Source organism: Lepisma saccharinum, chromosome 26 (genome assembly GCF_977018435.1).
Source record: "Lepisma saccharinum chromosome 26, izLepSacc3.1, whole genome shotgun sequence".
Taxonomy (NCBI): Eukaryota; Metazoa; Arthropoda; class Insecta; order Zygentoma; family Lepismatidae; genus Lepisma; species Lepisma saccharinum.
In genome coordinates this window covers 6,094,953-6,122,773 of record NC_139254.1, presented here as the reverse complement: position 1 = coordinate 6,122,773, position 27,821 = coordinate 6,094,953, and the positions used below count along the sequence as shown (strand labels likewise).

The 27,821-nt window shown below is 39.6% G+C and overlaps 1 protein-coding gene across 1 annotated transcript in view; it reads right to left on the bottom strand.

The window, feature by feature from the left end:
- Positions 1-23,443, bottom strand: part of LOC145979421 (uncharacterized) — a 471,036-nt gene extending 447,593 nt beyond the window's left edge. Inside the window, exon 1 of the mRNA XM_083112306.1 lies at positions 23,404-23,443. The gene's annotated coding sequence lies outside the window, so the exon portion shown is untranslated. The remainder of the gene's footprint in view (positions 1-23,403) is intronic.
- Positions 23,444-27,821: the final 4,378 nt, after the last annotated feature.

Here is a 27,821-nt window from a genome sequence, read left to right as displayed (position 1 = left end):
GGCGAAGGAATTGCGTGTAGGCAAGCCGATCCTGCTCCGCTACTAGTCGATTGTACGTGGCTGTTTCGAAGGCCGGAAGCGAACTGTGTTACTGACGATCGGGTATCGTGCAAGAAAAAAGGGGAAGGGGGGAGGAGAGTATAGTTTAGCTTATCTACGACAGATGGCAACACCATCGAAATGCCGTAGCGTTATCGTATTTTGCGGTGGAGAGTTTGTTTTCTCCAAAAATAAACTGTATAAACGTACCAAAGTACGAGTAATATTCCCAAATTGAATATATATTATTTGGAATGTTACAAGTGAAATAATGCATTTCTAACTAAGATAATGTATATTTCTTACATTTACGAGTACTTACTGTTACTTGTTATTTCCTTAATGTAACAGTAACACACATTATGGCGACAGTGTACTGGTTCATCGCGCGTTCTGCGAGTGTTTTGTCGATTTATGCAGTGTTGCAACCTTATTAACCGGAAACACCTAATTTCGTGCCCGGATTTGAAATTATGCTAATACCTCGCAAACCATTGACGTTAGCCCCAAAAACCATTTTCCGTAAGATTAGGTTAGGCAAGCATAGTTAAAAAAATTAAAATAAAATAAAAATACTCCACATGTCATGTTCTAGTGAAAACACGGCGAGTTTGAAACACTGACTACGGGTTTTACGTCATCTAACACACGGAACATTGTGCTCTCGTGCAGAAAGCAAATGGCGGCAGCAGCAACAGCGTGTCGGACAGAGATTTTCGCAGAAAACAACATGTATTCGCATTAAAATGGATCAAAACTACATTCACGAACTTCCACAACGCTACAGAAAAAGATTTCCGTAAGTACTTTCTCCTGTAAATTTGAAGAAATCCGTCACCCTTATACTATAATGTTACCCTTTTCTGTACTGACGGCAGCCTCAATAAAGATCAGCGGCCGTTTTTTTTTTCCTCTCGTCAGCATTGTTGTTATGAATTTTTCTTCTTTTGTTTCTTCAAGTGGTCCGTTTGTGGTTTTCGATAATTGCCTATAACTTAATGTGAGTTGTGTTTTCTTTTCTTGTTCTTTATTGCATTGTTGATAAACGGTTTATTTTCCACCTACTTGTTCTTCCTCACACTGGAGCAAAAATGTCAGCTACTTTCAATTTCATTTCAGCCAGTAATCTATGTTAATCAGTGGCGGCGATTCGGTAGCAGTTACGCCCCCCGCTTTTTTGCTTTCACACTATGCTAAATCTTATCTACCAAGGGAAAGTAAACTGTCCTTGCCCCCCCCCCCCCAGTTTCAACGTGGCACCCCCTAAATTTCTTTCCGCACCCCCCTCAGCACCTCTAGAATATTAATCCTGGCGCCGCCGCTGGAAGTTCGATTAAGGGAAGTTAGCAACATTAGTACATTTGCACATAAGTCAATAGGTGCGTGTCAGTTACAAGAACACCTATTGGATTAACTGAAAGTAGGTAAATTACAAGTTAAAAACTTTACTGAATTAAATATACAAATGACCGCCTTTGGGGATATGAAACACGCTTCATCGCACAGGATCTCGTATTTATGAAATATTTATGTAAACTTAAGGCTCATGAACCCAATATGGCCTATTTGCTGTTTCCAAGTAGTTACATGGTTAATTCAACAGATGGCGTTAGTGTGCCATCTACAGTGCGGGTAACTTGAAGACAAAGAAGCGTTAATATCTGAACCTCGTGATTGTGTTCTATGTACAGTGGGATCCATGAGTATTACCGTGCAAATTGTCCATCACCAAGTTCGTGCACTTTATTTGACCCAATAAGAGATTTAAGAATTAAAAGAAAACTCACAACAAGCTGTTGACAACTTGTGCACCAGCATACATAAAAATCCATAGCTTAAAAACATACAGGATGTAAGAGAAAATTTAATGAAAATAGTCATGGACAATTTGCACGGTAATACTCATGGATCCCACTGTACATGATATAATATTGCACAGTCAAGTTATTACTAGGTCATTCAAATATTACCGGGACTGATTTTTTTTTCCAAACAACCTGCCATGCGCAGCAGTTGTGCGTCTTTTCGAGAATAGAGTCACACCCCCCCCCCCCCCCTTCCCGCGCAGGTTAGAACCTGCTCAGTCGTGTCTGGGTGTTGCTAGAGTGATGAGTGAACAGAAGGTGCCGCGGAGCGTGGAACAACGCATTGTGTTCAAATTTCTCGTTGGAGAAAACGTCCAGCCATCTGAAATTTTGCAGAGACTCAAACAACAGTATGGGGAAGAGTGTCTCTCACGAACCCGTGTGTGTGAGTGGTGTAAGTACTTCAGAGAAGGAAGAGAGCGCGTGGAGAATGAGTTCCAGCAGTCATCTCGTGAGTGGCGGCATACCGGTTCTCCCAGACCCAAGAAAGCGCGGAGGACCCGTTCGGTAGGAAAAGTGATGGCAACGTTTTTTTGGGACTGGCAGGGGATTATCCATGTAGACTTTCTTACAGATGCCAGAACAGTCACTGCAGCGTATTACTCAGAACTCCTGACAACAGAAGTGAAGGAAAAGATCCGATCCGAGCGGAAGAGAGATGGAAAGCCGGTAGCCTTCCTTCAAGACAATGCACGGCCTCATACAGCCAAAACAACTATGGCAACCCTCAGCAAATTGAAATGGGACCTTCTGCCACACCCGCCATACAGTCCCGATTAGAAGGTTTAAATCAGACTTGAAAGGTATGCGGTTTGAGGATAACGACGCCGTCATCGGCAGTGTTTGGGAGTGGATACGCAGCAAACCGAAGAACTTTTATGAAAAGAGCATTAAGATGCTTTCAGAACGTTGTAATAAATGTATGGACTCTGGAGGGGAGTACTTTGAAGGGTAACATGTGCAAATAAGTATTTGACAATAAAGGATTTGGTAAAAAAAAAAAAAAACAGTCCTGGCCATACTCGAATAACCTAGTACTTACTATATCTTCCAAAGTGATAGGTGTTTGTATCTCTAGTACATATTATGATAACAACAATGTTCTTAGTTTTGACATTAATCTAAATTCCTGTCTATATCGAAGCGAAAAATAACACTCTGTAAGGCAGACTCAATATGGCCTACATAGGAATATATCGTGAAGGACATGCGCAAATGTGACGTTTGTTACACTTATGTTCAGGTAGTGTGTCTGGGAGTCAGTAAGGATGATAAAGGACTTTTGATTTGCCCAGACTTTGATGTGTAATCAATGGCCTTCTGGTAACAAATTGTAACATGTCACTCCCTCGTTTTTTGGTTTGTAAACAATGTTATTTCTTTGTGCAAATCTCACATGTCATTATGTAAATAAAATGTAAGTGTATCAATATATTTATCTACCTATAGAAACTACATAGTTGTACTTTCTTTACAATTTCTGTTGCATATTTTGATGTGAAAGAACACAATATATAACTAGGCCATATTAGGTACATATGTAGCCAATATGGCCTAAACGTAACTTTTTTAATAAAATCTTCCCCGCATAAATGTTATTATTTGGAATTGGCTCCAATTTTCAGTAAACGTCCAGAAATGTTCCCTCTTTACAATATTTCAATTAGTTTTACCTTTCTGACTTTGTACACCATTAGAAACAATCGCCAACCTTAGGTAGGCCATATTGGGTTCACGTACCTTATATCTAGACCTCGGATTTTGAGTTTTTTACCTATTTTTTCCTTTACAGGTATGCAAGAAATAATAAGTTATGTCAGAGTTTCGTTAAAAAAGGCAACAACTGATGAAGTTTTATAGTGCCTAAAAGAGCCTATTTTGCTTGTTAGAACCTATTTTAGGTTTATGCACCTAAACCAAACCTTTTTTTAGGTTTTTATATATTTTTAAAGGTTTTACAGGATTTTTATGTCACACAGAGGCATTTGCTTTGTTTCGTCACGAAAAAAATCAATGACGAACGTGTTTGAAATGTCCTCTCTGTCGATTTCCCTTCCTCCAAGTCCTTGGTGATTTTTCAAAGCTCTAAACAAAGCAAAATGTCTGGTGCCACTGTTGCCTGTACAATCCAAAGTAGTCTGATCTGTGTGGTCTTTCTCACTTTCGCGTCACTTCGCTGCTTTGTGGCATTCACGCCTTGCAAACTAACATTTCAGCATTGAAGTTTGCACCACTGACTATGTTTTTGATGAAAGATAATTTTCAGCATATAAGACGATCCTCACAGACAAAATTGCGGAGTTTGACTGTGGATAACATGAAAAAGATTGTTGCCTAACTATACGGCGAAGAGTGGATTTTAATAGCAAATTTCCAATGGTAAGTTCTGCCATCGCCGTAGGGTTAGGCAACATACATAACGTTATGCAAGATTTGTGCAGGATATAGGTGTCCCATTTTCATTGACGGTGGGTGACTATACCTATCAGTATTTTTCAGGAAGTTTGAACTATTGTAAGTTTTTTGATACCTACTTCAGGATTTTTCGAGCCTAACGTAAGATTTTTAGGACATACTTTAGAGTTTTTAGAACCTATTTTCGTATTTTAGAGCCTATTTTTAGAACCTAAAAATCCAGGGTCTACTAATATCCCCTGGGCGTGTGGTGTCGTTTTGTCAATACGTCAATTGGCATTAGTGAAGCGCATCACAAAAGATGAGAGCAAACCTAGATTCTTAGAGATGACTTTATTGTGGCAATGAGAAAAAAGTAATGAAAAATTAAATGTTAAAGAAAAATATTTTGCAGCTGTTATGTTGTATACCAACAGTGCTGGCCTTGCTGTCATGGAGTGCACACGCATGGTTAAAATATTCATGCTTAGCCTTTTTATAATAGACATTGCAACATAAGGTTATATAATTTTCAGTTTAGTCTACTCTACGTACTTTCCTAGATACTACAAGCAAATTACAAATTACAAAACTTGACTTAATTAAGTATAGAAATGAGTGACGCCCTAGGGGGAAGGGGGTTGCGAGGCGTGCAACCGCACAGAACCACGCATTTCCGAAACATTTAAATAATATTATTGAATCTTTTATTTACATTTTCCCATGTACAAGAGCGATAGTAATGCAATAGAACGAAAAGAAACAACACAATTTATAATCAGAAAGGTAGCAGCGCTGCTTCGCTCCACCCACTCGCTTTCTCCTCTTCTCTACCGTTATGAGTGTCCTTTCCCGAGAGATTCCCGATATAGCTTGATAATCACTCTTCTACAGGTCAAAACCACCTTCTATACTGACACCCGAAAACACACGTTACACAATACCCATCCTGGTCAGTGGAAATCCGCTCGTCTGGTGTTACGGCGGGCGACCTACATGCTGCCAAGGGAATTAGGGGAGCGGGGAAGCAGGCACGTATCTAGAAATATATTTCAGGGGGGTTCGAACGAAGTGTCTCAAAACAATAATAATAATAATTACATTAAATTAATTAAAATAGTATTAATTAAAATATCCATATTGATTAATATAATAATACATGTATTTACATGAATAGGTAAAAGGAAGGTATATGAATAGAGATGTAACAGCACGTATTCATTAAATAGCTTACGTTTAGTTAAGATCGGCAACATTTGTAAAAAAAACCGCCTGCACTGGCAAGGAAATTAATGTCAAATAAATAAAGAATTCATTATTTATTGAATATAAAATAAGGTTGTTAGATCCAGTTGACGATAAGTAAAGTTCCTGGTAATGTTTTATGAATGTTACGTTGTAAGTAGTAATAAATCTTGCATAAATCTTCCTTCGTACCTGTCATTGAAAGTTGTATGATCCTTGGAGTAAATTTGGCGGAAATAAGTACCCTCTATTTTTTTAAAAAAAGAAAGTATACTTTCATTATTTAATTTTAGTTATTGTATGATTTCATTATTTAATTTTTATACTTAGTAAGTCTTTCGGGTTTTGTCAGGACCCCCCTGGACCCTCCCCTAAATACGTCCTTGCGGGGAAGCGACGAATGCAGCGCGATGAGAAACACAGAACGAGGTGCGCGCAGCACTTCCTCCCGCGACGTTGTAACTTGGCGCCACCGCTGTTGTCTAGTTAGTCTGCGGCGTATTCCCAGCTCCCCACTTCCCTTGCCAGCATGAGGGCCGCCCGCCGTAAGATCAGACAAAGCTGGCATCCACAAAACCTAGAATACTTTCAATCCGTTACGTAAATTAAAACCCACTTAACGGCCCCCTTTCTTCGAGAGGTTTTCACTGGGATATATATATATATATAAAGTATCAACGAAATTATGCGACGCGTTATCTTGCGAGTCGTTAAACTCTGGAGGTTTTTGCTGCCACTTGACTTTCCATTCTAATGATATTTCCATAAAGTGTCACACATGCAGACTCCGTTTGCAAAACACACACTAGGAGTGCTATTGAAGAGTTCCAGTAGTCGCATCAACCGACGGCCCGCAGCCCTGTACCGGGTCTTGGTGTCAATTACACAGAGCCACGAGAGGTAAGTTTGCGACTTGCCGGAAGGGTAAAGCGAGTTGCAGCCCGAGCTGGCAACCACCTGAAAAAAATGGCATTTCGTTCGAGGTTCACCAGGATAAGAGGAAATTCTTTCTCGCCACTGCTGGTGGAGAACCAAAGTCGCTGAGAGGGGACTGTCACCCCTGCAGCCTCCACATTTGAATTTTAGGTAAAGCTATCAAAGTCGGGAATCAGATTTCTTCAAATTTACAGGAGAAAGTACTTACGTAATTCAGTTTCTGTGTAATTTCGGAAGGTCGTGGAAGTGTTTTCTCGCATTTTTCAATGTATTTGGCCGTTAATTCATGTATTTTTCTATAATAATGTCCGTCTGATGCACGAAAGCTGTTGCTTGCATTTCCATCCATGTACGAACCGGATGTTGCGAGCATCTTATGACGTAATACCCGGTAAGTGTTTCCAAACGCACACTTTTTTCACTATATTGCCCAACCTAAAGCAACCTAACCTAACCTTACCGTGATGGTGCGTGGGGCTATCGTGAATGGTTTTGGGGGCTATTCGTGGATGGTTTTTGGGGCTATGTGTGAATGGTTTTTGGGGCTATTCGTGAATGGTCATACTATCCCGAATGGTTTTTGGGGCTATGCGTGAATATTTTGGGGGGCTATGCGGGAATGGTTTTCGGGGCTATGGGGGAATTTTTCTGTTAAGAAGGTTGAAACACTGCTTTGCCGTTTGAGACACAACGCTAGTCAAGATTTGCCCGCCATTTTGCGTGTTCAGGAAGCGAGAAAAGAACGAACAATAATTACTCGATATGTCGACAATAGATACTAATCTCGTTAAAAAAAAAAGCGAAATCCCTTGTTAAACAATCTTTCGCAATGCAGAATAAGTAAGTACGAAAGTCAACAATTACAGAATAAACGAGTTACAGACAATTCACGGCTTTGATAGTTTTACCGAATTTTAACGGTTGGGCGTTTCTCAAACTAGAGACGGAAGGGTGAAGCAACTTGCAGCCAAAGCTGGCAACAACTTGAAAAGATAACCTTTCGCCCGGGGTTGAGTTCGACTGCGATAGCAGAGAATGCTTTCCAGCAGTGCTGGATATATAAACGCCAAAACCCCGCATTACAGGGTTGGGGCGGGGTTGGGCAAACCTTCAGGGGGTCATTGCCATTCCCTTTACATACTCAAATATGTGTATGTAAAACAATAAATGTAGTCCAGCACTACAGAACAGAGAAGAAAAGACCACCTAAATGGGTACTATTATCGTATGAGGGAAACACCTACGAATCATATATTTCGGACTTCTTTACCTTGCTAACGTGTTATTTTCGAATGCGGAACATTTCTTGAGATGAAATAATGCATTTCTAACTAAGAAAATGTCTATTTCTTCTATTTACGAGTACTTACTGTTACTTGTTGTTTTGAATCTGTAACACATTATGGCCGTGATAGCGTACTGGTTTAGGGGGCGTTCTGAGAGTGTTTTGTCGATTTATGCAGTGTTGCAACCTCGTTCACCGGAAAATATCTACTTTTGTGCCCGGATTTGAAATTATGCTAATACGTCGCAAACCATTGACGTTAGCCCCAAAAACCATTGATGTTAGCCCCACAAACCATTGACGTTAGCCCCAAAAACCATTTTCCGTAAGGTTAGGTTAGGTTAAGTTAGGTTAGGCAAGCATAGTTAAAAAAAATAATTAAAAATACTCGACACGTCATGTTCTAGTGAAAACACGGCGAGGCTGAAACACTGGCTACGGGGTTACATCATCTTAACACACGGAACTAGTGTTGCCCACGAGACGAGACTTTGGCCTGTCTCGTCTCGTGGAAATGCTGTCTCGTCTCGAAAATATTCATTTGTCTTATGACACATGGTCAATCTCGTCTCGTCTCGAATTTTTAAAAGCCTGTCCCGTTTCGTCCCGTGGGCAATACTACACGGAACATTGCACTCTCGTGCAGAAAGCAAATGACGGGAGCAGAAACAGCGTGTCGGACAGAGATTTTCGCAGAAAACAACACGCATTCACATTAAAATGGATCAAATCTACATTCAGGAACTTCCACAACGCTAAAGAAAATGATTTCCGTAAGTACTTTCTCCTGTAAATTTGAAGGAATCCGTTTCCCTCATACGATAATGTTACCCCTAAATGTTGTACGAGAAGTACAATACAATTTCACCTAATATTCCAAAGGTATGCCGACGTTTGTGGCGAAGTGGTTACAACAGATCGCTACGACGCCATTGGTTCCGGGGGTTAAATCCCGGCCTGGGCATTGAGTGTTAATTCATCAATTTAATCCTAGCATCACTCATCATCATCGTTGCGATTAGCCAAATGTACAAAAATAACAAAAACAAAATTTTCCAGAGGTGTTTGCATGTTGAAGGAACTGAATAATAGCAAAAACAATTGAAATTTATTTTCACAAGAACGTATATTTTACATACATGGAGCCTTTGGTAATGTTTTGCGGTAGGACCCAAAATCTGTTTACCGGGGCGGGGGGGGGGGGGTGGCGTTGTTTCCCACCTTCAATTTTGGAGGTTGACGGACGGGCACCAGGGTCATTTTAGTAGAAATTTTCATTAACAGATATATTTAAGTGCTAAAAGGAATTTTTTGGTGTCCAAAACACAGCATGCCAATTAAAATCAGCACTTACCAAATTAATTTAGTGATATTGGCCAGAGGAATCTAAAAACTCCATTAGATTCAGTCGTTGACAACTATTACTATATACCAAATTTTATGGTTGTCAACAAGCTTAGACATAATCGAACTAACTACTCTCTATGATTGTGTCATAACTTACTTTGTAATACAGTAATACTTCGTTAATCCGGACCGCGATAAGTCGGACTTCGCTTAATCCGGACAGGCAAAAGGAAGAAAAAGCAGAATGCAAGGTTTTAAATGTGGCTAGAAGTCAACAAGATAACTTCCCAAAGGAAAGGCAGTCAACCACTGATGAAATTCTGTTTCCCGGAGACTTTGTACTGTATTGTATAGTATATTCAGGCCTATGCCCTTTAAATACACCATAATAAAAGTGTTTTGTTGCTATAAACTGAGTTTTAATGCACTTTCTACTGTTACTTTAGGTTATTTCAGTTAATATGGACTTTCGTTAAACCGGTCAACTTATCCCCGCATTAGTTCGGATTAACGAGGTTTTACTGTATTAAATTTCAAGGGTAGATATTAATTAACGTTTAAAGTTTTGAAAACACAAATTTATTTGACCTATACTCTATCCCGGTTAACTCTGGAGCAAGCGAACGAAGACAATTCTCTGCGCAGGTAGTGAGGCGAGAAGGCTCCGCCAATGAACACTTGAGAGGGAATGGGATTGCGTGGAGGGGGAGCGACTTCAGTTGCTTGCCTTCGCAGCAGCGTGTACTGCTTCCACTCGGTTCTCCCCCTTCCCTTCCGCTATGCGCGACCTTGCGGCAGAGATATCCAGGACATGGTATAGTATCCTTGCGTGCACCAGAGAGTGCGTCGTTATGAAAGATTTATGCCTGAATAATGCCCGGCGCCCGCCATTGTTCCTGGACCTGCGAGGATTCATCTTGCGACCACAGAAAGCAGCCACCGCTGCGGAAGCTTGGAACAATGGAAACACAGGAAGAGTCCGCGTTTACATAACCTACCGCCAGAGGGCAACCGAATCGCGTTATCAGATTGCGGGAATGAATAATGGTCGTTTAAAGTCTTTTCACGGACTTGATGATTTTGGTTTTATCACTTAAATACTTCTAGCATATCCTTCTAGCTGCATTCATTGTACAGGATGGCCAGTAAGTTTGTAAACATTAATGAGCCCACATCCCCTTCTTAAAAAATTAGTTTTGTTCATTTGAAGTTGCAAACAAAGCAGAAACTGATGTTTTCATTACTCATAATAACAAAGGTTAAGTTAGTTGTCATATTCTAACATTTAAAACAAAGAATAATAGTTCCACAGTTTTCACAAATCCAAAAGTTAAATTTTTATGTGAGAGTCCACACAATATAGCTTAATGATTAATATTTCCCCCTAACTTTTAGTTCATTTTCTTGAACGTTGTGTGCAAAAGTTAACAACAAAATGGAACAACTATACACTTTTAGTACCCTGTAGGCTATGAAATGTACAAAAAGTGATCAAACAATTGTGCTGGATATTCACTCATCTCTGGATCGAGTAGCACTCTCTCCAAGGATATAAATAACAATAATAATAATAAATTTGGAAAAAATTGTTATCATTGTATAATAATAATCAAAACTATGGTAATAATTATTATTGTTATTCATTCTAATATTTTATTTTTATCAATGGCCTGACCCCCCTACAAAAATTTCTGGCTACACCCATGACGGCCATCTTGTACAGTCAACTTCATTTTTTTATAATAAGGTGGCCATGTGACACATGAAAATGTACTAGACTTTCACGGGAATATGGTTGATGTGTTTCATTTCAACCGTAAAATTTCCCACCCGAAATTCACCTGATCCAGGAATCGAACAAGTGTCTCCCACCTGTCAGTCACGGAATAGATTCGTAATCCAATCCTACCTGTGCGCCTCTCTTTATATATACATATATATATATACAGGGTGATTCTTGATGTAGTTTACAACTTCAATAAATTATAATTATTTATTGGAACCACATACAGACTTGGTTTATATGTCATTATGCAGCAAAACACTTCAAGTTTTGACTCACGTAGTGTGTAGTTCCGGAGTCGATCACATGCGGCGCCACCGGTCTATCGTTGAAAATGGCGACTTTCACTGGTGCGTGTTCTGGTTCGAAGAAACCAAGTCAGGAACGAGTGTACAGCGAAAGTTACGCACAGAATACGGCAAGGACCCGCCCAGCAGACCAACAGTGTACAAATGGCACAAGACATTTATCGAAACAGGTTGTTCTGTGCGACACACAAAGGCTCCAGGGCGCTCACCCGTGGCTGACGATGTGGTGGAAGCTGTTAGGGAGAGTTTTGTCCGCAGTCCTCGAAAATCTACACGGCGTGCATCACGCGAAACTGGTATCCCTCAGACCACTGTTTGGCGTGTGTTGCGTGAGATCTCATCACAACAGCCATCGCTAATGTTACCCCTGAAACGCTGGTTAATGTTTGGCAGGAAATTGACTTTCGTTGGGATGTGTCCAGGATGACCAACGGTGCACACATTGAACCATAACAGGTTTCTAATAAAAAACTTGAAGTGTTTTGCTGCATAATATAAACCAAGTCTGTATGTGGTTCCAATAATAATTATAAATTATTGAAGTTGTAAACTACATAAAGAATCACCCTGTATATATATATATATATATAATATTATGTTGTATATTACACACACACACACACACACACACACAGGGGTAGAAAATTACAGGACGCCGAATTTTCAAATTCAGTTCTAAAAAAATATGTATTTTTTTAATATTTCGAGTTCGCTGGAAATTCCCAATACTTTTGTTTTACAAATAACGAGTACGCGTACAGTGTGAGTTTTTCTTGTTTGTGTGTTTAGTCGACGCGCTAGCTTCGTTAACGACCGGCTGGCTTTGGAGTCCTAGAAGCGCGCCCAGCAGCTGGAACAATCACATTCAACGCACAGTGTTGCCACATTTACCATATCCCTCCCCCGCACTAGCACCTTTCAACGGTCTCCACATTGAAGTTGCAAAGTACGGCAGCAGCGTATCCGCAGTCATGTGACAGAGACTCCACGTGGAGTAGACGAGCAGAATGACAGCTGCGCCCATTGGCTGAAGGTTGTGTGTGATTGGACGAAAACAACTCGCCCGCTGTTTATCCCCACCCACGTTCGTGGCGGCGGCTTTCTTCAGTTCTTGGACGTTAACAAGGTAAACGCGTGGACTTTATCATTAAATCAGAAAAATAAACATGCCATTATAATTTTTTGCAGTGTTGCTAACCGATAATTAAATAGAATGCTGTAACTTTATTCTATCTTGCGAGTCAAGAATCTATAATTGTCATATGGATAAATATTCAAGTATTATAACAGGTGCGGCAGTGAAACGGGCGAATTTGAAACCCTGGAAATAGCAAGTTACGTAAGGAATCAGAAAACGGGAGTGGTGCCATCTGGACAACAAAACTTTGCCATTGACACTGATATCGGTGTTCAGTCGAAATGGCGTCGTGAACCCGTGAACAACGCGGTTTTGCTGTAAAGGGGTTTACAAAAACAACGGCAGCTGCTACGTCGCCGCGCAGCGTTTTTGTCACACGCCTTTACGGCAAAACCGCGTTGTTCACGGGTTCACGACGCCATTTCGACTGAACACCGATATCAGTGTCAATGGCAAAGTTTTGTTGTCCAGATGGCACCACTCCCGTTTTCTGATTCCTTACGTAACTTGCTATTTCCAGGGTTTCAAATTCGCCCGTTTCACTGCCGCACCTGTTACTTCATTAAGTTAAAAGGTAGAAGGTGTTTTACATGTTGTTTATTTTAACTTTTTGATTCACTTCTGTTTTCTATTGTGTCCCACCCATGACATAAAAAAACAATTAGTTTCTCCTTTAACTGTTACATTTTCCCCTCAACTCTATTAGATTATTCAAAGGTCAATTTCCTTCTCACTTTCTCTTAAATAATTTATTTTTCATCATTTCACAATTCACAGAAATTGAAATATATTTCTTATTAAGAAAGGGGCAGTGTTTTATCTGTCCCACTCATGACCTAAAATTAGTCACTTGTAGCTAGAATTCTGTGAAAGTATTCTGAGGGTATTTATGGGTAATAAACAATGTTACGTTTCGTAATTCATTGCACAGAAACTGTAAGAAAAATGTTGCTAAACTCTCGGTAGAATAGTTACTTTAATGTGAAAAATGTAATCTGTGCATTCCACTCGTGATAACGGAATGCCCAATATATGTGTGTGTGTATATAACACATTTCTAAAATTTTCGAGAGGCTGTTTCCTGGTGGCGCCACCTCCCCGTATTACGATGTCCCTTGAGGCCATCCATTCCATCAACTGCCATATAAATTAATGGTTATTTGTAGCAGTTAATGACCAATTATCGTCTTACTGTTACAGAAATTGAAACGCCTGTATGGCTAGATGACAGGTGATGCTCTGTTGCAGCCAAATCACTACTCACGTTGCAAGCATGACGTCACCGCAACACTCCCAAGGGGATCACAGAGGGATTAGCACAATGCGGTGTCTTCTTTATATAAGACGCATGTTAGGATGCGGTTGCCAGGGAGATGATCACCGAAGCACGTGGACATATTCCGTAATGTTAGGGTTTTGAGTTGGGGACGAATCTCGGTGCAAGGTGAGCTCTTTTTTTTACAATGAACTTCTAGCCATTAATTCCAGCTCATTCTCTCTTCATATCTACTATTTCTCTTTCCTTTTATCTCCCCTCTGTTTTTCTATTCTCTTTTCTATCCCTCTCTTCTGTTTCGTTCTCTTTTCTTCTCGTCTCCTTGTTTCTCAATCTTTCGCACGTTCTCTCTTGTCTTTTGATTTTGCCCTTTTTTCTCTCACTATCTTTCATCTATCTTTCTTTCACCTTTCTGTTTCACTTTTGCCTTTCCTTCTCTCCCTCGTTCTCCTGTTTCTCTTTTTCTCTTCCTGTTTCTCTCTTATTTTTTGATTGTTTTTTCTATGCTTCTCATTCTGTCTGTATATGTCTCTCTCCTCTCTATCTCGCTGGTTCTCTTTGTATTTCTATCTTTCTCTACCGTTCTCCTTCATCCATCTGTCCCTCTTTCTTTCATTTTGTGCTGCTATCTTCTGATTTTCTCCCTCTATCTTTCGTATGTTTCTCTTTCTCGCTCGTTCTCATTCTGTCTCTCCCGGGTTCTATACCCGGTGGAGTAAAAACAAAGTTTAAAAAAAAGGTAAAGTGTTCCCCTGTGCATAGCACCACGCCATGAAGGCGTATAGGGGGTGTGGGGGTAACGCCCCACACTTTCTTGATCCGGTCATGAGTGGGGGTGATGTGACCAGCATCACGCCTCTGACCGCCTTTACCCCCCAGGGTTTCCCCCAGGTAGCCATGTTATTCGACGCTGGGTGGGCGCCGGGGCCGCTTCCATCGTTAGAAAAGTTCCCGGATTTGAACCGGCCGGGGATCGAACCCGGGACCTTTAGCATGGTAGTCTATACCCGGTGGAGGCATACAGTAGTTCGGATCCCACTTTAAACTGTAGGTCCAGTCCCCATTAGCCTTACTGTGCATGTAGTGGACTTAAAATATCAAATCAATTAATCATTATCTCCTTCCCTCTCTCTGTGTGTATGTGTGTCCCTCTTTCTCTTTCTGCTACTCTCTTGTCTTCTAATTCTGTCTCTCTCTTTCTTTTCTTCTGTTTCTCTCTCTCTCTCTTTTTCTGGTACCCTCTTGTCTTCTGATTCTGTCTCTCTCTCTTTCTTTTCTTCTATTTCTCTCTCTCTCTCTGTCTCTCTCTCTTTCTGGTACTCTCTTGTCTTCTAATTCTGTCTCTCTCTTTCTTTTCTTCTGTTTCTCTCTCTCTCTCTTTTTCTGGTACCCTACTGTCTTCTGATTCTGTCTCTCTTTATTTCCTTTCTTCTGATTCTCTCTCTTTCTTTTCTTCTGTTTCTCTCTCTCTCTCTCTCTTTCTCTTTCTGGTACCCTCTAGTCTTCTGATTCTGTCTCTGTCTCTTTCTGTTCTTCTGTTTCTCTCTCTCTCTCTCTCTCTCTCTCTCTCTCTCTCGTACCCTCTTGTCTTCTGATTCTGTCTCTCTTTCTTTCTTTTCCTCTGTTTCTCTCTCTCTCTCTTTCTCTTTCTTTTTCTGGTACCCTCTTGTCTTCTGATTCTGTCTCTCTCTCTCTCTTTCTTTTCTTCTATTTCTCTCTCTCTCTCTTTCTCTTTCTTTTTCTGGTACCCTCTTGTCTTCTGATTCTGTCTCTCTCTCTCTTTCTTTTCTTCTGCCTGTCTCTCTCTCTCTGCGTACCTTTTTCTCTTTTTGGAGCTTGCTTACCTTCTGATTATCTCTCTCTCTCTCTCTCTCCTGATCCCCCTTTATCTCTATATTTTTCTTTACTTTTCTCTCTTGTTTTCCTAGTGCTTCTCTTCTCTCTTTTCCTTTCTGAAACAGAAATCCCTTTTTCTCTCGTCATTATTAAAAGCCGAAGGACTCCTTAAGTGTGATGTGCCTGGTGCATTTATTTTCCCCTGTGAAAGCGTATAATTATACTGCTTTAGCATCATTTTAAGAAACCTGACCTCGTCTTTCAAACAGGCAACAAAAGCGTTTCCACTTAGGAACGGATTGGATGTCAAGTCAACATATCACAGACCACTGACAGGTGTACAAACGCAGCTCAGTGTTGGACAACGTGCCAGGACACTCAATACCTTGCAAACCGATGTGTTAATGGCTTGCTACTTAAGCAAACTGAGAGTCAAATCCATCTACAAAAATGACTGTAACAGTAGACTTTGTTCGATGTCGATAGCTCTTGATATCGAGTTGTATCACGCACGAGTTGATGGATCGATTAATCGAGAACAAAATTTATTTCCATTAAGTTACGATGCAATTCAGGGGCGCTCCAATCGCCTTGGTGATCGAAAGCGTTGAGTGCTACAGTCACGGGTACGAGTCGCGGGGTTGGATTTCGTGTGCCGCTTTATCAATTTAATCTGATCACTAGAGCCCGGAAGTTCAGGCATTTATTTTCGTTAAAATAAGCAGGCAAAAAGGCATTTATAATGTGGAAAATATGCACTAAAAATGAAAAAAAGGCAAAATAAACCGAAAAAATGGCACATTTGGAAGTCGCTTACTTTTATATATAATTTCTGGCAACATGTTAAAATCTACATTGGGAAGAGCATTTCAATTTTCTCCGTCTTGATTGCACATAACTACAAGGTGTTTTTTTAAGTTCTCAACATTCATTGATAGTCGTCTGTCAGAGAGAATGTTTTTCATAATAGAAAATGATCTTTGTACTTCGACAGAAGTTATTGGAGCATACATAGAACAAGCTAATGTAGCTGGACTCATTTTGTTAACAGCATTTTCACCTTTTAGAATATCACAAATTGTTTTCAATTGTTTCAAGTCCTTATTTGCACTCACTACCCGTTTGCACTTTTCCGCAACAGCTGACCCCTTTTCTCCTGGCACTTCCATCATCTGCTGCATAGATTCCTATTAGATTTTCATGGATGCTACAAGAGTCTCACCTCTTTTTTCTAGCTTTGTAATTGTCTCTGGCAATGCACAATAATGTGCAAAAATAAACGACCGTTCATTCTTCAGTTCTGAATAGCACAGGAGTTTTTTACTTCACGAATTGAAGCCGCTTCATTTTCTGGATGAGCATCGATCACCTCACTGATTTTTTCAAGGTTGTTAGCATAATATATAGCTGCTGATATGCAGGTTTGCCATCTTGTCAAGACTGGTTGCGGAGGAAAACTAAGCTCAGGCGTAACTTCCTGAAATTTTCGGGTTCGAGAGGGAGATTTCAGAAATATCTTCTTTGTGTTCGAAATCAACCTGTCCTCTTCAGCAGTCAATCATGCACAAGGAAATGTTAACCGAAAGGCAATATCCTAACTGAGCATGAAATACTTTTTTCTCACACTTTTCTCCTTCAGCAATGTTGAAACATGCGTGAGTTAAATAAGGCGAAAATTATTCAAGTAATAAACGGAAGAAAAATAAATGCCAACATTTTTTAAAAAAAAAATGGTCAAATTTCATTGAAGAAGGCAGAAAAAGCATTATAATTAAAAATTGGCAGTGGGGTCCCAAATAGGCAAAATAGGCAAAATGAAAAGGCTTATAAAACATTCGAAACAACATAAGAAACGTATATCCGGAAAAATTTTATCAATATATGCAGTAAATAAAAAGAGGCATTTTGCCAAACTTCCGGGCTCTACTGATCACCCTCATTTTTCCGATTGCTAAAAATAACAGAGAAAACGACATGAAATAAGAAATATACAAAAAAACTGCAACAAGTGTGCCCAGAATGAAATTTTGCGACTGGTTTTTCACAGGGTGATAATTTAATCCGGAAGACTTACATGGGCAGGCCATGTGGCACGAGTGGGAGAGGAAGGAAAAGTTTATAGGATTCTTGTTGGGAAACCCGATGGTATGAGACATGTAGGGAGGCCAAGACGAAGATTGAGGGATGACATTGAGATGGACCTAAAGGAAATCGGTAAGGATGGAAAAGATTGGATTCATGGAAGACTTGTGTTGCTGCAGCCATAAACCTTCGGGTTTAGGAATACTAGAAAGTAAGTAAGATCACAATTGACACAAATATACTTAAGCATACGCACGTACTCAGACGCCACTAACACACCATGTGTGTGTGTGTTTGTTTGTGTGGAAGAATTGATCCCCAAAACGTTTCCCTCTCGACAAGCACCTGACATAAGCGCCGACTCCATGGGGCTTTGGGAGGCTCGAGCCCCCCCCCCAATGTTATGGATGTGGGGCCAGAGCCCCCCAAATAACTTTGCTTAAGAGAATCTGATGTATTATTTTGCTTCTCTTGTAAAGTTTACTCTGAATTGTGCCACATGAACTTAACTTTAAATACACATTTCAAATGTTCCAGACCATCAACTTTGTGGGAGGGGGGGCTATGACCAGAGACAGCAAAACACATGACTTATTACTATACACTAAGTATGTAACTATGAGTATTGTTAACATTTTTACTAAAAAGAGTTTCAAAAGACGATGTGCATGAACTAGAAGAGTGGATGGGACGTTCGGGCTACAAATGGCTCTCACATGACATTCAGAACGAGATCATTGATATATTAGGGAGATCTCTTTCGCGCTCCGTGGTAGCAGATAGTCGGGAATATTTTGCTATTAAGGGTGACGAAACTTGTGACATATACATCTGTGAACAATTGACATTTTGCATTCGAACTGTAAATGAAAATTTGAATATTTTTGAGGAATGTATGGGCTTTTACGAGATTCCGAACACTGAGGCCAAAACTTAAAAAAGGGAGGGAGTCAGTCATTCATTAATTTATTTCAGTGATCAAAGTCCCCCAGGGTCATTCCATGCCAAACCATCCAATGGTGGTTGCATGACCATTTTAGAAAAATTTCATTTTTAGTACATATTTTTGTACATGTTTCTAAATATCGAAACCAATGTTCAAATAAATTTATTGTCTTTAGTTCTTCTGGGGCAGCCATTTTTTCAACATGGCGCATGGCTTTTTTGCTCATGTAGCAGTATACAGAAACCTTAATATCTCAAAAACCATTAAAGCTAGAGACCTGAAACTAAATTCATTTTGTAGCTAATGAAGTATACTTCCTATGATATTCAGGTATGTTTTGCTTCAAATTGCATCGTAAGTACGTAAATTATGGTGGAAAATGGGGTAAAAATAGTTAAAAAATTGCATTTTTAAGCCCGATTTTTTTAATGAAGGGGCTTGATTTTTTTCATGTGTAGACCTACCTGCAGGGTGTCTGTAAATAAAATATCAGTTCTTAGAAATGCACCCCTTTTTTACAGCATGGGCTCAAACATGGCCGTTCATTGAATTTTGACAGTTTTCGGGGTTAAATATCTCAGATGGGTCCCCTTTAAAAATTCTGAAATTTGGCACATAGGAAGCCCTTCATGGACCTAACTCACAGTAAAAATCTCAACTTTTAGATTGAATTCGTTTTGGTTAATATGAGATAACGTATGTCACCTAATTTCTGACGTTGCAAAGTAAGGTTAAACTACATCCCATACTTAAAAAAATTAAGTCTTTTCTTTTTCTTTTTTTAAATTTGGGTTAAATAAAGGCTTAGAAAATATAGTAACATAAGGTTTTAATACTTGACTTACCATAAATTGAAATTACAAGGTATGACAATTGAAAATCTGCGAAATTTCATTGCAGACCCATAGTAGCCCACTAAATCTTATGTATTTGTAGTTGTAGTACGTTTTATATATTTAGTAGTGTCTAGCTATTATGTGGTATAGTATGTGGAGTCCACCCAGTGCATTAACCTTATCCAGGCCATCGAGATTCATCTTCGTAGTATTAGCAATTTCAAAATAATTCAGAGCATACTAGATGTCGATCGATATAAATTTCTTGCAGTAACTTGATGTTTGGTAGAACTATCAGTCCATCACGGTTTATCTTTGTATCACTAATCGTTTGTGAGATATAGACATGCCCTGTGCGCGATAGTATCACGAGCGGTAGATATTTTCTAATTGTAACTTACGATATTTATACGTAACCCTGTCAGCAGCAAAAAAGAGTGAGAAGGTGAAATGTGATGGAAAATATTTTTCGTCACGTTAAATATTGTTTAATTATAAAGAATGGGGGGTAAAGGAGAGACGTGCTGGCTAACTGGTAGATATTCAACCCCTAACACCACTTTAGGCGTCGCCACTGCCTAGGATTGTTAGTCAGGCCTGTTTTCACTTCCGATGTTTTAGCGAGAAACCCCTAAAAATAGACAACCCACACAACACCACAAATTCAGATGGATCTATTTCAACCAATAAAACAGCGAGGAAAAGTCAATTACCTACGATCTACTATCAGAATTCTATAAGTAAGTAACTTTTAAGATAGTAATCTCAAACAGCGCTTTGACCCACGCAATGAAGGCGTATAGAGGGTGTGGAGTTAGGGCCCCACACTTTCTTGATCATGAAGGTGACGTGATCAGCACCACGCCCCTGGCCAGTTTATCCCCCCCCCCCCAGAGGTTCCTTCAGGTAACCACTTTATACGACGCTGGGTGGCCGCCGGAGCCGCTTGAACAGGTGAAAGAAATCCTGGTTCTCTTCCTCCGGAGATCGAACCCGGGTCTCTCGCATGGTAGTCATACACCATAACGACTGGGCTACTACTCTCAAGCAATAAACTAACGTAATTTTTAAATTATTTTTTGGTGGGTAATTATAGCGTGAACGTACTCCAAAATTTCTCCAAAGTTTGGTTGAAATCAGTTCTAGGAGTTGGCAACTATGCCATGGTCATTCGTAGCCAAGAAAATGAAGCCCGTACTACATTTTCTCCACAATCAGCAAACCAAATAAGGGGGAGTTGTGGATCCCGACCAGGAACGAATGGGCGATTATTATGCTTTTAATGGCCTTTCTACGCGATAATGTTGAAGCGGCGTTTTGGGAAAGGAAAGAGGGGTGGGTCTCAGAAAGCTGAAGCACCCTTGGCTTGTAGACGTGTCACTTAGGAGTTACGGCTACAAGAGTTTTGCGGCTTCAAGAAACAGTTTGCAGCAGTTCATTCGTTTCCCGGAAGAGGTCTCTGTTAGTAGGAAGTTTCCATTTTCAGCAACATCTTGCCAAACAAGACATTTGTAGGCTTGTTCGCTGAAGTAGATATAACTTTATTTGGCCTAGATAAAATAAACGAACATCCGAATTGGAATTTCGAATACATCATAGTTTTGAAAGCAATGAAATGGAGTGGTTCCACGGAAATGTGTACGAGAAACGGGAAAAAATTGAAACTTGCCATTCCTGAAAATTCTCTGTTCCTAAAAGCTTTACACACAAGCGTACCTGCCAGTTTCGTGAATTTATTTTTCATATCGTGTATGGAAAACAATTCAAAACATTATCTGCGAAGGTGCTTAATACATTTAAAATCCATTGTCTAATATTTAATCAAGTTGTCTGTAATTATGCACGAACACATGATTGCAAAGAAAAATAAGAATTATGGATTACTACGCCCAATAGTAGAAATAGAAGGAAGAAGTACTCACTACAATTTCTCAGTTCATAATATTCTGCCTTGCTGTCTTTACTTGAGTCACTAATTCAATAACCGTCGATGAGGTAACGTCAGGCTGTTGTGTTCCCAGCAGATATCATAACAGGGACTGGTAGTGTTGCTACAAGCAAGCGAAGGAACGCGCGCGAGAGAATGGGGCTACATGGAGAGGGGCAACGTGACTGCAGCGTTTGCGTTTCGCCCATTTCTACCTTCTACCTTAGATTCTCGAGGATTATTCTTTCATGCTCACAAGTGGATAATTGTTTATCGTCAGGTCCGTAATCGATCCAAGTTGCGTGTTGTTTCATTTCAATACAGAACTTGGGCCCTAATTAAACTGATTCTGAAAAAGAAGTTCCTGAACCGTATTGAAATTAAACCTGGAATAAAGGTTCCCGGACCGAATTTAAATTGGTTCGGAAAAAAGGTTCCCGGACCGTAAAAAAGGTTCCTGGACCGTATTGAAATTGATCGGAAGAAAAGATTCCTGGACCGAATTGAAATGCTTTCCAGATACAAAGGGGCTCCGGTACCCCTTTCTACACCCTCGATTTCAGGCACATTTCAAATATTTTCGTGAAAATTTTTGGTTCCTCATAACAAACAGTGTTTGCAAATAGCGCGGAAGTTAATTTTTTAGATGTACGTGCTACGAAACTTACGTTTTTTATTAAATTAAAATTCCTTGCGTAACGTCAAAAATGTTTTTCAGAACTTCTATGATGGCGAATGATGCATTCATGTAATAGGCGCAAGTCTGAAGATTTCGGATCATGGATTTATGTCACAGGCGCACGTCTGATTTTTTTCTTTTTCTTCTTATGATTGACTTGTGCAATGGGAACATTTGCGATTGCCATATGTTATTTGGGTGATATATTGGCGGATTGGACATTTCAGACATTGGATTTCGTTTATGCGACTTCAGAAATTGGAATTAATTATTTCTTTTTGGCAACTGCAGGCCGTAAAGGGGAGGGTTGTTTTTTTCTAAATGACTTGTGGGATGGAATAATTTGCGACTTCTTATTTTTATGATGGGAAGGGAGTGGAGGGTGGTATTCTGTGGAAAAGGACAACAAGGACTTTCAACATAGGAGTTACTTCATTTTTGGACTTACACATTTAACTTCAGTGCTTGGCCTTGGAAAAAAGAGGTAAATTACCTTCTTAGGTTTAATTTTAGCCTTCATTTTTGGTATCTTCATGTGTCAATGCGAAAACAGTGAGAAATAGTGTTGGGGGCAGGTGACTCCGGCCAATTTGTAAGATGCCTTTAAAAGGGACTCTATAGATAAAGTCGGGGCCGCGGTAGCGGTAGGGGGCGGTAAGTCAATTACCCTAGGGGCGGAGCCCGGAATCGGTGGGAAATTTGCACTCAACAATTTCAAACGACAAAATCTCAACTTTAAACGGCTGTACAGTCGTAAATACTTCTTTCCGCGCTCCAATTTTTTTTATTCACAATTAGGATCACATAATCTTCATAATGAAAGAAAAAAAATTGAAAATTCGAGGGTGTAGAATAGGGTACCCGACCCTAAAAAGGTTCTTTACGGTCCAGAACCATTTACGCTTGCTGATTTTCTCTCCTGGACCGGAATTGAATTAATTTAAAATTCCTGGACCTTTAACAACCCTGTTTAAAAGGAAAGCCTGTTGTCATCTGAAGATTATATTTGCTTTTCTATCAGAGGTGTTCGTGCAGAGACTTTGATACTATGTGTAATAATGGTGCCAAAAAATAGATTCTGGTGCTTTAACGAAAGAAACCCTTAAACACAGACAACCCAAACAACACGTTGCCTTGTCCCTTAAAACCATGTTGTGCTAGGTCGCCATATTGAATTTATTCATTGAAATTTCCAGTACAGCAGAAGCAATTTTAAACTGTGGCACGGTCGTGCCAGGTTCAACCATAGCATATTAATAGCCATAAAAATATAGTGATCTCAATACAAACTGAGAATGATCAACATGAAACTGTATATGAGTATACGAATGACACCTTCCAGGGCTTGGGAAAACATTAAGATTTGCAGTAAAAAGAAACAAAAACACAGAACTTACGTTTTAACCTATGAATTTAGAATCTATTTATCTTGATTATGCAATTTAAATAGAACCAAAGTTGTACATCATAACGAAACTTACAAAAAAATCACAGCAACAGCACAATTTTTCTCTCATGCACTTCCATTAACCTCCTAACTTTCCGCTACAAGATTAATATATACCAGGCGGGATGGTGTACTTCAACAGTCTGTTCATACGTCCGGGAAGGACATGTCAACTGGAAAGAGACAATGGTAAAATAGTGTATGTACTGGCGTTAAAAAACAAAACAGTCTCAAAATAGCATTACTAATGTACAATTGTTTGTAGGTTAGTGATAAAAGACGAAACAGAGTTGAACATATCTATTTTGTTTGAAATGCTGTTTAACTCATTCGGTCGCCTATTGGAAAATGGTTGCGAATTTTGTGTTTTAGCCCATATTTTGTTAACTGTTGTAGACATAGGAAATGTTCCAAACAACAAGGTTCTACTCGATAATAGGAAACTTCTTTATTCCCTTACTCTTAATCACTTTAATGTTATGGTGCTTGTTACGTCTCGTGCTTGCACTGAATCCTAAACTTGACAAGTAGACCAAATTGATACAGCAGCATATAATTATTTATATTGCATGACTCAAGTAAGTGAAAATAGTTGACATGTGAGTGAAGGAGGCTACACAATACTACGAGCTAGGAGGGTGCACTAGGCAATTCTTCTATATGTAATGGTGCAAAAATCGACTTTCTATGATTTTAATTTCCCTTTGTTTTTCAGGTCCAAAGTGAAAATGGCAGCACCTCCAGAAAAACTCTCCAAAAACGTCATCCTGTTGCATGACAATTCCTCGTCACACACTGCAGGTGAAACAATGGCGACACAGACCTCCTTAGGCTTTCAAGTGTTCCCCCATCCACCCTATTCGCCTGACCTGGCTCCATCTGACTGTCATCTGTTCCCCCATCTTAAAAAAAACACTTAAAGGGTCAACGATTTGCAACGTGGAGGTGCTACCATTTTCAAGCTCAATTTTTTTCTGGGTAAGGCTCAATACTTATCAGTACCCCCTCGTATATGTATATATATATATATATATATATATATATATATATATATATATATAATCTACATCCCATGATATTATTAGAATAATTAAATGAAGTAGAGTTTGTTGGATGGGGCATGTTGCGCGGATAACAAAGGATAAAAATGTTTAAGGATCCTTTTTGGAAGCCTGATTGTAAGACACCTGCAGGAAGGCCAAGATGAAAATGGAATGATAATATTAGGATGAACCTCATGGAAAATGGGGAGGGATGGTCAGGAGTTTATTGATTGCTTATTTTACTTCGCTTTTCTGCCACTTTTGGCTAATCGCGAAGATGAATAAGAGTGATGATATGATGAAACTGGTGAAGTGACACTCACGGAAGAACATCCAAAGGCTAAGATTCGAACCTGGTGCCCTGGCATCGTAGCACTCTGTGCTAACCACTACGGCACGGAGATCACCAGGATGGTCGAGAGTAGGTTGGTGGTATAGGGTGGATGATAGTTAGTGGTGTGCCCAAGGGGTGGTTGGTTGGAGTTATAACCCCCCCCCCCTTTTGGTCCAGTATTTTAAAAAATAGAATCAGAGGCAGGAAAATATGGCAAAGTGAGGACTGACTACTTAAAAATGTAGACATAACCCCTCCCTTTCGAAAATCCTGGGCACGCCACTGATGATAGTACTTGAAGTAGATGGGAACGACATCTCCCTAGTTAATTTTCTTCAAGTATCTACCCAGTTAGGATAATTTGCAGAAGTATCCACCCACTGCATCTACTACATGTAGTAGTCTCAGACATTTGTTTCAATTTCTGTTTTCCCCAATTTTTCTTCTAAAATGTATTTTATTCTGTCATCAAGCTTAATTGTGTTCAGGTTTCGTTTCTTATGTTTCACGTTTAGTTCTGTTCTGTCGAGAAAAAAAACGTTGAATTCATCGTCTTCCTTCAGTACAATAATGATTGATTGATTTGGTGTTTTAAGTCCACTTTAGTACATACGTAGGGATGTGATGTATTGATTGATTGATTTAGTTTATCTTACTTCGCGTTTTGTGCCGCTTGGCTAATTTGCGAAGATGGGATGAAATGATGAAACTGATGAATGGACATTCACAAACAACCAAGCCGGAGCGGGATTCGAACCCGGGACCCTTGGCGTCGCAGCGCGATGTGCTAACCACTCGGCAACAGGGGGATGTGATGTATTGGCAGTGATATTTAGTATGTATTCTATTCCATTCAATTCCAACCCTCAACAATACTGTTGGCCATATGCTGCTTGCCATAGCAGTTCCACATCGCTGTAGGCAGGTCCGTAGCCAGGATTTTATTTCGGGGGGGGCGTTAATCCCTTATGAGCACAGGCGTCGCCAGAGGGAGGCAGGCCACTGATAAAACTTGATTAGTAGAAATAATAATGACAATAATAATTATTACCACGGTTATAATTGTCATTTTACAATCATAATTGATTTAAATATAAACCAATTTTAATTCCAAATTTATTGTTATTATTATAATTATTATATAAATAGAGAGACTTGGCTACTCAATCCATCGTATGAGTGAATATCCAACACAACTGTTGTCCATTATATTTCTTACATTTTGTACATTTTGTGTACTGAAATTCATAGTTATTGTATTTTGTTAACTTTTACACATTCCGTTAAAAAAAAGTCTTTAAAAGTTAAGACCAAATTTTACTCATAGAGTTTATATTGTGTGACCTCTCATAAAGAAAATTATACAGTGTAAGAGCTGTGGATCCATTTATTCTTTGGATTAAATGGTAGAAAATAAAACTGTAACCTGGTTCCTATGTTATACACTAAACGTTTTTTGATCTAATGTTTATTCCTGCTAAGGAATTACCACTATACACGATTTAACTTAGATACATTGTAGGATTTGGGGGGGCTTCAGCCCTCTTAGCCCTCCCCCTGGCTACGTGCCTGGCTGTAGGTATAGTGTTATTTTTAAGTCACTAATCAGCAACATAATCAAAGAACCGTTTAAGTTTTTCATTGTCAGGGGCTACCAACCATCTTTAACTTTGTGACTGATGTCTGATGAGCTAACGCAGCACACTTTCAAACATGAAATATTTCATTTTTCCTCTCGCTTATTAGCCCTTACGACTTCGCATAAATGTTCGTGGAACTCTGTATTATGAGCATAGCAAAGGCGTCTCGTGAACGCATGCGTCAATTGTGGGAAAAAGGAAAGCTTGCTCTGCGACGACATTAATGAGTATTTCTACATTCTTAATTTCTTCATATAGGAGAAGTATTTATTTTACACGAGAGCGCTCAACTAAGCTTTTATTACATTTCTTGGATCTGAAGTGAAAGAAAGTAATAATTCTTTTCAATTGAAGCATGCGTCACTTCAGATCCAAGAAATGTAATATAAGCTTAGTTGAGCGCTCTCGTGTAAAATAAATACTTGTCCTATTTGAAGAAATTAGAATGTAGAAATGCTCATGAATGTCGTCGCAGCAGGGGCGGCGCCAGAATTTTTCGACCGGGTGGGCAGAAGCTGCATATTGAAAAATTAGGGTGGGCAGTATAAACGTAAGGCATTAGGTTATCGATATTTCCCCCATGCCTTGTGTAGAAAGCGATTTGGACACAAGCAATTCATCAATCCTAATCTTTGTATCTTTTTTACAGATCATTTGGGCTGTAAGTGTGACCTTTTGACCACACTCAAATGTCAACTTCCCTCCTGAATAGTACACCCTGGAAACTGTATTCTTGTAGGCAAATGAATCTCTGGCGCCTGTAACCGCAGTCAAGATAATCCTCTTGGTGTTTTGTGTCTCCTTGCGTGTTTGTGTTCGTCCCTTCATGACGTTCATCTAATTACCATTCAACCTCACCGTCACCATTGGTCAAAACTAGCAGAAAATAGACTTGAAAACAATGAGTCAAATCAGTCTTGATTACTTTCCACAGAGGATCAACAGTTCATAGCACTTCGGAAGTTGAGATAGTAATTTAAACTCCACAATGCTTATTTTTTTATCAAACAACGACGTGGGTTTTAGCCTCCCCCGATGGCGCAGTGGTAGCGTCGCCGCCTTGTAATCAAGAGGTCCTGCGTTCGACTCTCGGTGGTGGCACATAGTGGTTCGAATCCCACTTTAAACTCTAGGTGAAGTCCCGATTAGCCTTACTGTGCATAAAGTAGACTTAAAATAGCAATTCAATCAATCAATCAAACGACGTGGTTTTAGATAAGTCTCAAATATTTTTCTCCGTATGTGAAAGGAATAGTTTAAATCTCAGGCAATGCATGGGTGTCCGGTAGGAGGGGGTCCAAGGGAGGCACGCCCCCCTGGAAAATGGGGTCTTACCATAAACTTATACATTACAGATATATATATATATATATATTTCATTTCATACACAGTAATTTATGCTAATTATTGAAAGGGTGCTGCAGGAACATGATAG